This window comes from Schistocerca serialis, chromosome 9 (assembly GCF_023864345.2).
Source record: "Schistocerca serialis cubense isolate TAMUIC-IGC-003099 chromosome 9, iqSchSeri2.2, whole genome shotgun sequence".
Lineage (NCBI taxonomy): Eukaryota > Metazoa > Arthropoda > Insecta > Orthoptera > Acrididae > Schistocerca > Schistocerca serialis.
Genome location: NC_064646.1, coordinates 105,181,504 through 105,190,624, shown reverse-complemented (window position 1 = coordinate 105,190,624; position 9,121 = coordinate 105,181,504).

Below are 9,121 nucleotides of genomic sequence, written 5' to 3'. Positions count from 1 at the left end.
ACATCATAAAGGTCGGTACGGTTAATCTGCAGAAAGTCGATGAAATGAATTATCAATTAAATCGCATCAAACTAATTTTCCTCAGCAGTCAGATATCACCATAGTATTGCCTAACAAGATGCATGTTTACTCGTGGGGGGTGGGGGGTGGAGTCCTGATTTAAATGTTCCTAATAATTTCCAATATGGCGAACAACCACGAAGGCTGAATTCCATGCCACGGATTCCTTGGTGAGAGAGGGACACCAATCTGTCCGTCCTCTGTCGATGAGTTGCCGCCACTGCAAGGAACCCAACTTCGGAACCGTGAGACCAGGCCTTGCAGACCAGAACAAAAGCAAACATCACTCTGGTTAGGTTGGCTACGGGCCCCTGTTTCTGCCGACGGACGCTTACTGGGTTTCGATATTCGCGGCAATAAAACTGATGTGACGAGTCCTCTCGTCCTCAGTTGTTTGCAGCTGTTAGTTGGAGTACGCCCTTAGAGTTCAGTAGCACAGAAGTTGAAGCCATTTGTTAAGTTTTTGAACTTGCTTACTGTTCCCAGTAACAGCCGTGGACCTTGCAGCTCCTTTTATTACTATTACGCATGTGAAGTAATGTGACCACGATCACTTCGGTCGTGAACCATCGGAAATGCAATGGTTTGCTCAACAAAGCTAAGCATGCTTGAGCGATGGTGTTTTGTACTTTTTTTCTAGTGGATAATAATCACTCCAATTTATCTCTCAGTACACTCACATTCTCTTTCTCTCTTCTATGAAGGGCTGGACAAGTTAACAGGACGCTCGTTTACATTTCAAATTGTTACCTTCGTCTTGTTCTCCAGCAACACATTTTCTGTCATATATGCACTATTCCTGTTTGTGTAGTGTCTGATATTTTAATTGCATCAGGCTACGTCAGATTTCCTTGTGTGTTTATGGAAATGTATTCAAGATTTTATCACATCTGCCCAACTTCTGATCTGCAGAATTCCGCTGTTGCCTTCTGCAGCACTTTAATTAATAATCAAAAACACTGCTAGAAGAGATGAGGTCCGATACCGTTATGGTGAAGACAACAGCAGAAGATTATCAGTTAAGGTCAAATGTAGTACCTCTTAATTGGGAAAAGGAAGTCAGACAGGCATTTTACTTTTCACCACCCTTATCGTCACGTTCATACTTTTAAAAGAAACGAAAGTAACCAGGCTAATTAAGAAAAACTTATTTAGTGAAGGATTCTTGTCTAAGTTCTCAAGGTTCAAAAAGTCCCTCTGTACGTTGCCTAGCCATTTAACGCGTGAAAAGTTATAACGGGGTGATGTTCAAATGTAAAAAAGACTTTCTTCGAATCAAGTACTGAATTTAAGAAAATCGAGAAAAGAAGGCGCTAGGAAGGAAAATGCAATGTAATAAAGTTCAGCTCTTCAAGCCTTACCTGTTTCACGCATTAAAAATCGCGTTGGTGTGACGTTTAACAATGTCAATGGCTTTCTTTGAAACGAATACTAAATACAGGACATTTCTAGAACAGAGGACGCTAAAAAGTAAAATAAGATGTCAACATGTTGATCCCATCCAGGCTAAGACATTAACATTGGTGTGATAAGATGGTTTCCTTCGAATCAAGTACTAAATTTAGCACTTCTCGAGAACAACTTTCTTACCTAAAGTTGATAATAAAAAAAATAAATTTGACAAAACTATAAAAGGTTTTGTGAAATGATTTATCCAAAAGTGAGAAATAAAATATATTATAAAACCATTTGATATTCCTTTGAAAAACGCTCGAAATCGTCGACAGTAAATGATGTGTCGATGCAGAATGCATTTTCTCGCTCGCTACCTGACATTTTAAGGACTCACTTTTTTAAAAAAAAAAAAAGAGATTGAAATATTTTGGAATTTTTTTCCAGCTTCTGGCATTGGTGATACAAATAGGTGAAGACCACATGACCGCAGACTACACCGTCTACATAGTTCACCAGACAAATATCCTCTGCTGTTCCTTAGAATTCCAAGATTCTAAATCAAACAGTGAGCTTTAAATTCTCAATCACCATCTCATTTCCTGTACGTGATTTCGACTACCATTCAAAGAGTTGTCGTATATTACTTTTATTTATCAAGCTTTATACTTTCAGGCAAATTATTAACGAAACATTTTACCACCCAATTGATTTTTTTAATCTTGTACGACAGAATTCAACGAAGAAGAGGTAGCGAAAAATTGCCGTTGAAGTGTAAGATTTTTCTGATCACTATTAAGTAGAAGAAATTTGTTGGTTAAAATGTTTTCTGTAAACAGTATTAAATGCCTCTCGAACTTTATCCACATATTGCTACCATAACGTCTCTCGATAAATGATTAATTTTTCTGTTCATTAACCATTGGGACTATCATGTCCAAAGCACCTGGTGAAGTTGTCCAGTTGCCTCCCTCTCACAGTTTAATATGATCCTCGGTCAACAACGTCCCTTGTTGTGTTGACTAACACAGGAATTAAGACCACAACAGTACTCGTATGTATCTACTGAAACAAACATTTATTACTATCTCTGCGCACTCGGCTAGATAAACTGTAAATGGCAAAGAAAGGTTAGATTTCACTCTACTTATGACGGCGGAGGTGATTAAGACCTATCATTTAACTAACGCTGAAATGGAAATTAACATTTTCTGCAATTCTCTAGTAACTTAGTAACTAAAAGTAAGTTACAGTTTGTTTTCTCCTACGTAACTAAGATGCATAGTTCTCTTGTTTTTTTATCCAACAACACCTGTATTTCAAGTAGAAAGTCTCTCCTCAGAATCTTAATGTTCCTAACTTGCTCACCAAAGTCCATCCCTCCACCTTCTTGAAAACTGCCTTTCTTTCAAATTATTCACAAAAGCTAATTACACAGCACCACTTTTATATATATATATATATATATATATATATATATATATATATATATATATATATATATATAGTGATGCTAAACGTTACTGGTGGACTCAGAAGGAATTGCATGGATATATCGGCTCTGTATCATGAGCTGCGCACTATCGGCAAATATTATATTTGTTTCTTGCACTGTATTTCTCCTGATTGTCAGAGTTCACAGATATTGGTCTTCCAATTTTAAAATTTTAATTTGTGCACTAACATAAATTCGCACTTATTTCCTTCTTTTGTTTATAACATGGTGAAGAGCAAAATGACAGTAAAGAGAAAAGCAATGCGTACCGACCATGCACGTCTACATTTACATCCGTATTCCGCTAGCAGCGTTATAGTGCGTGGCGGAGGGTACTTTGAGTACTAGTGTCGCTTTTCCCTCGTCCTGTTCCATTCGCGTACGTTTAGCGTGAAGAACGACGGTCGGTAAGGCTCCGTGTGGGTTCGTATGTCTGTTTTGATGGTCTTTCCGCGAGATATACGTAGGAAGTAGCAGTATATTGGTTGACTCTTCCAGCAACTTATACAGTTGGAACTCAATAAGAGTGCACTACGTCATGATGCAGAATGCCTCTCTTGCAGTGTCTGCCACCAGAGTTAGCTCAGTATCTCCGTGACTCTTTCCTGATTGCTAATTGACCCTTCAAGGAAACCTGCCGCTCTTCTTCGGACCTTCTCTATTTACTCTATCAGACCTATCTGGTTCGGATCTCAGACTGACTAGCTGTATTCAAGTGTTTTGTGAGGTACTTCCTTCCTTGATGGACTACATCCCTTCCTGATTTTTCCAGCGAATCTCATTCCGGCGTCTGCGATTAATTTTAAGTGTTCATCAACCTCTAAATAATAGGCAAAAGTACGACCTGAGGGTACTCTTTGTGTTGTGATCTTTGGCTGTATCGCCTTCACCTGTACGTGGCGTATTACGTAGCAAAACGTGTGTGGTGCATTTGTACATTCACTATGTCCAAGCGAGCATGACGTCCGTTGAATTAGTCACTCACTTTTAAACAGCAGACAGGCCGTAACCGTTCACTCTCCGCACACCAGTAGAACTTACTGGAAAGTGTTAACTTCGTACCAACCAAGCCTAGTTCCGAGTAACACACCACAAACTCGAAAATACCCGTTTATTATCAAAATCCATCAATGAAACTAACCAGCTGCTCTTAAATTTGATAACTTTTTTCCGTACGTGTGCAGCCAGAACTAATACTTACAGTTTATGCACTTCCAAAAAGCCCACCCATCTGCTGCCAGTTTGACAATGGAGCTTGGCTGAATTTCAATCTATTGCATGTACAACGCTCATTATCGTCGTGTTTCGTATCCATAGCTACCCAAGTTGTGTCTTTTTGCTCCCTTTATAGAAATTTAGCCACATATGGCACATATTTAGTGAAAGAACAACATTTTAGTCACAGTGTGATGATACGCTTGTTTGGCGATAACTTTGATGACCGAAGTCCACTAGTTCTGGTATATGAGCACTGCTCCTTTCTTCTGTTTGATGGCTTTCATCCCGTACCTGCGTGGAGTCGACGTTTTGATTTTTCGGCTTTGGCAATGTTAGTGGTAGAAAGTGATCGGTTGATCTTCCTGTCACCATCCACTACCAATTAACCCCCGATCCCCTCTCCTCTCCAACGTCCTCCTCCCCCCCTCCCAACCACCATCTTCTTCCATAGCGGAATTATTGTACTCCAACTGCCTCCATCTAGTGGTCTACGATCATCATTTCTGAAAGTGCGCGAACGTCTTCTAAATGTTTCTGTATTGTGTAACGGTAACTTCTACTTTTTAAGAACCATACACAGCATGGCTGGCAGATAGGCACTCGTCCATCGTTGATCCTCCGGGCGGATTCTATCCACGGCCGGCGCGTCTCCCTAAATCACAGAAGCGGTGTGCTGCTATGCAAGGCTATCCAAAAAAAAACCTTGTGTTCTGCTTTACTGCAGGTTTGGTCATGGGGAAGCCTCGTCAGAGAGGTCCACTGCATGAGCATGTAAGGAAATGATTCCAGTGGTGGTTTCCCGTTGCTTTCCACTGATGATGATCAAATGACAGTGAGGAGAACACAACACCCAGTCCCTGGGCGGAGAAAAATCTCTGACCTAGCCGGAATCGAACCCGGGTCCCTGGGCGTGACAGACCGCCGCGCTGACCACTCAGCTATCGGGGCGGACAGGCTAAGCAGGCGGGTCATATATGAGCACTGCTCCACATATTTCTGACACTTTTTGAAAACAGTCTTTAAAAGTCGTTGAGATTTCTGATCCGAAACAGGAGTGTTAAATACTAGTTGATAAAGAACATGTTTTCTTTCTGTTGTAACTAGTTAATTAAAACATTAATAACCCGCAAGATACGTTATAGATTTATACTCCTCGAATTAAGTGGTGCACTTTAATATGTATACTAACAGCATCAATTCTATGTCTATTTTGGCAGTTTAAAGTCTAGTTTTCCTTATGGTTTTAGCTCTCCTGACCATGTGTCAACCCGGTTTGAATGGTAATTTTGAATTGCATGCAAACGGAATTATCAATCTGTGACACATTCCCTTTTCTATCGTAAAGTACTGAATCATACAGATAAGTGGCGTTTACCTTATAGTTACATAAAATATGAACGGAGCTAAAAGACACAATGTTACCGTGACTCAATTGACGCCACGACGATGATGTCAGGAGTCAACGTGTCAAAAGTAGGTCCGTCAGATGTAGGTGGGCAGTGTATGGCTGACAGCCTCGATCGGACGTCGACATACACTATCATTTGTACTTTAACAGCATTTTCGTCTCTGAAGCCATTTTATGGCGGCAACGCTAATGCCAGCTGCTGTATAGCCGGGACATAGATGCTCCACGCAGTGCAGCAAAGACAGAGAGGTAGAATTACCGGTACTATTTGGCAGCAATGGTAGGGAAAGAAACAACAATGAAAGGGTAAGTGAGAAACTGGGAACGAACTACTTCTCGTGGTTCTTTTGTTTATTTGGTTGTTGTTTTGCACATACTTAGAACTGTACATCATTTATTGTTAGTCCATAATGCCATAAGGCCTCCGATTTCTTTTTGTAATTAACTACTCACCCGAAATCGATGAAACTGGCGTTTCTTCTCGACGTAATCGCCCTGCAGACGTACACATTTTTCACAACGCTGACGCCATGATTCCATGGCAGCGGCGAAGGCTTCTTTAGGCGTCTGTTTTGACCACTGGAAAATCGCTGAGGCAATAGCAGCACGGCTGGTGAATGTGCGGCCACGGAGAGTGTCTTTCATTGTTGGAAAAAGCCAAAAGTCACTAGGAGCCAGGTCAGGTGAGTAGGGTCCATGAGGAATCACTTCAAAGTTGTTATCACGAAGAAACTGTTGCATAACGTTAGCTCGATGTGCGGGTCCGTTGTCTTGGTAAAACAGCACATGCGCAGCCCTTCCCGGACGTGTTTGTTGCAGTCCAGGAAGGAATTTGTTCTTCAAAACATTTTCGTAGGATGCACCTGTTAGCGTAGTGCCCTTTGGAACGCAATGGGTAAGGATTACGCCCTCGCTTCCCAGAACATGGACACCATCATTTTTTCAGCACTGACAGTTACCCGAAAATTTTTTGGTGGCGGTGAATCTGTGTGCTTCCATTGAGCTGACTGGCGCTTTGTTTCTGGATTGAAAAATGGCATCCACGTCTCATCCATTGTCACAACCGACGAAAAGAAAGTCCCATTCATGCTGTCGTTGCGCGTTAACATTGCTTGGCAATATGCCACACAGGCAGCCATGTGGTCATCCGTCAGCATTCGTGGCACCCACCTGGATGACGCTTTTCGCATTTTCAGGTCGTCATGCAGGATTGTGTGCACAGAACCCACAGAAATGCCAACTCTGGAGGCGATCTATTCAACAGTCATTCGGCGATCCCCCAAAACAATTCTCTCCACTTTCTAGATCATGTCGTCAGACCGGCTTGTGCGAGCCCGAGGTTGTTTCGGTTTGTGGTCACACGATGTTCTGCCTTCATTAAACTGTCGCACCCACGAACGCACTTTCAACACATCCATAACTCCATCACCACATGTCTCCTTCATCTGTCGATGAATTTCAATTGGTTTCACACCACGAAAATTCAGAAAACGAATGATTGTACGCTGTTCAAGTAAGGAAACCGTCGTCATTTTAAGTACTGAAAACAGTTCTCATTCTCGCCGCTGGCAGTAAAATTCCATCTGCCGTACGGTGCTGCCATCTCTGGGACGTATTGATAATGAATGCGGCCTCATTTTAAAACAATGTGCATGTTTCTATCTCTTTCCAGTCCAGAGAAAAACAATTGGAGGCCTTAGAACTTGAATGCACCTCATATTTTATATTCTTACAGAACATTACATATACAGGGAGACCAAAAAGTTAGTATAAATTTGAAAACTGAATAAATCACGGAATACTGTAGATAGAGAGGTACAAATTGACACACATGCTTGGAATGACATGGGATTTTGTTAGAACCAAAAAAATACAGAAGTTAAAAAAATATCCTTCAGATGGCGCTTCATCTGATCAGAATAGCAATAATTAGCATAAAAAAGTAAGACAAAGCAAAGATGATGTTCTTTACAGGAAATGCTCAATATGTCCACCATCATTCCTCAACAATAGCTGCAGTCGAGGAATAATGTTGTGAACAGCACTGTAAAGCATGTCCGGAGATATGGTGAGGCATTGGCGTCGGATGTTGTCTTTCAGCATCCCTAGAGATGTCGGTCCATCACGATACATTTGAGACCTCGGATAACCCCAAACCCAATAATCACACAGACTGAGGTCTGGGGACCTGGGAGGCCAAGCATGACTATTGTCATGCGCAGTCACTGACGTTTTGTTGTCCAGCGCCATCTGTCGGACATTTTGTGAACTTTTTTCTGTTTTTGTTCTCATAAAACCCCATGTCATTCCAAGCATGTGTGTCAATTTTTACCCCTCTATCTACATTATTCTGTGGTTTATTATGTTTTCAAATTTATACTGACTTTTTGATCACCCAGTATATATATATATATATATATATATATATATATATATATATATATATATATATATAGGGTGATTTTTTCCACCATGTACAAACTCTCAGGATTGATCGATGGGAGGATACGGAACAAAAAAGTCTAATGAACTTATCTCCAGAAATGCTTGGTTTCCATGTTGGATATCATTTGTTAAATCACACATTGTTACAGAGACTGTTGTTTAATACGCTCTGTACCATGCAGCCACAGTTACGGTATGTGCTGAAAATGGTTTCCATCTGCTTCAACTCATACGTGTACGTGCCGTAGCATGTTCTGTCCCATATGTTCACATCGGCCAGGCAGCATCTGAACGGAGGCAGTATGAATACGCTGCTTCAGTGTCTCCACATCTGGAATGGGCTCTGCGTACACGATAATTCTGAAATGGCTCCAATTGGTTTATTCCAAGCAAATGAATCCCCTCGTCCGATCTATCGACCTGGGAAGACACGATTGATATGCGTCCAGTCGTTAACGGAGAAGAGAGCTGGAGCACCATCCTGTAGCAGCCACATAACGCTTCGAATCGTCAACGACACCTCTTTCAGCAGGAGAGGCAAAATCACCAGCAAGAAACGCCTTTAGTTATGGCCTGTTACGCGAGGTGGAAGGAAGACTAGTCCCAAAAACAGTAGCCAATTATCCCGGCCCACACATTCCAGCTGCACCGATGCTGATGATTCTCTGTCACCGCATAGTTCTTCTGAATACCATCCCACAGACGATTCTTATGAAGGTTGAAGATATCACTCTGCGTAAAGGTGGCCCCATCTGTGAATAGGATGGATGACACAAATCCCGGAATCGTGATTTCCTGGTGAAGAAACCAGTGACCAAACTGCTCCCGATGTAGAAAGTCTGTCGCTAGTAAGCCTTGCACACACACTGTAAGTTATAAGGGTAGTAACAATAATTGTCATGGAGAATGTTCCAAATGGTCGTCTGGCTTAACATATATTGGCAGGGCTACTGCCTGGTACTGACATAGCAGTCGCCTTCCATAGTGTTGGTCACATTTTCGTCCAAGTGTGGTGTACGAACATTTCGGGTACGTCCTTCATAATCCTGCCTCCTGAAACGATCCTGTCTCAGACAAAAGAAGAAACACGGTTGCAGTGCTGT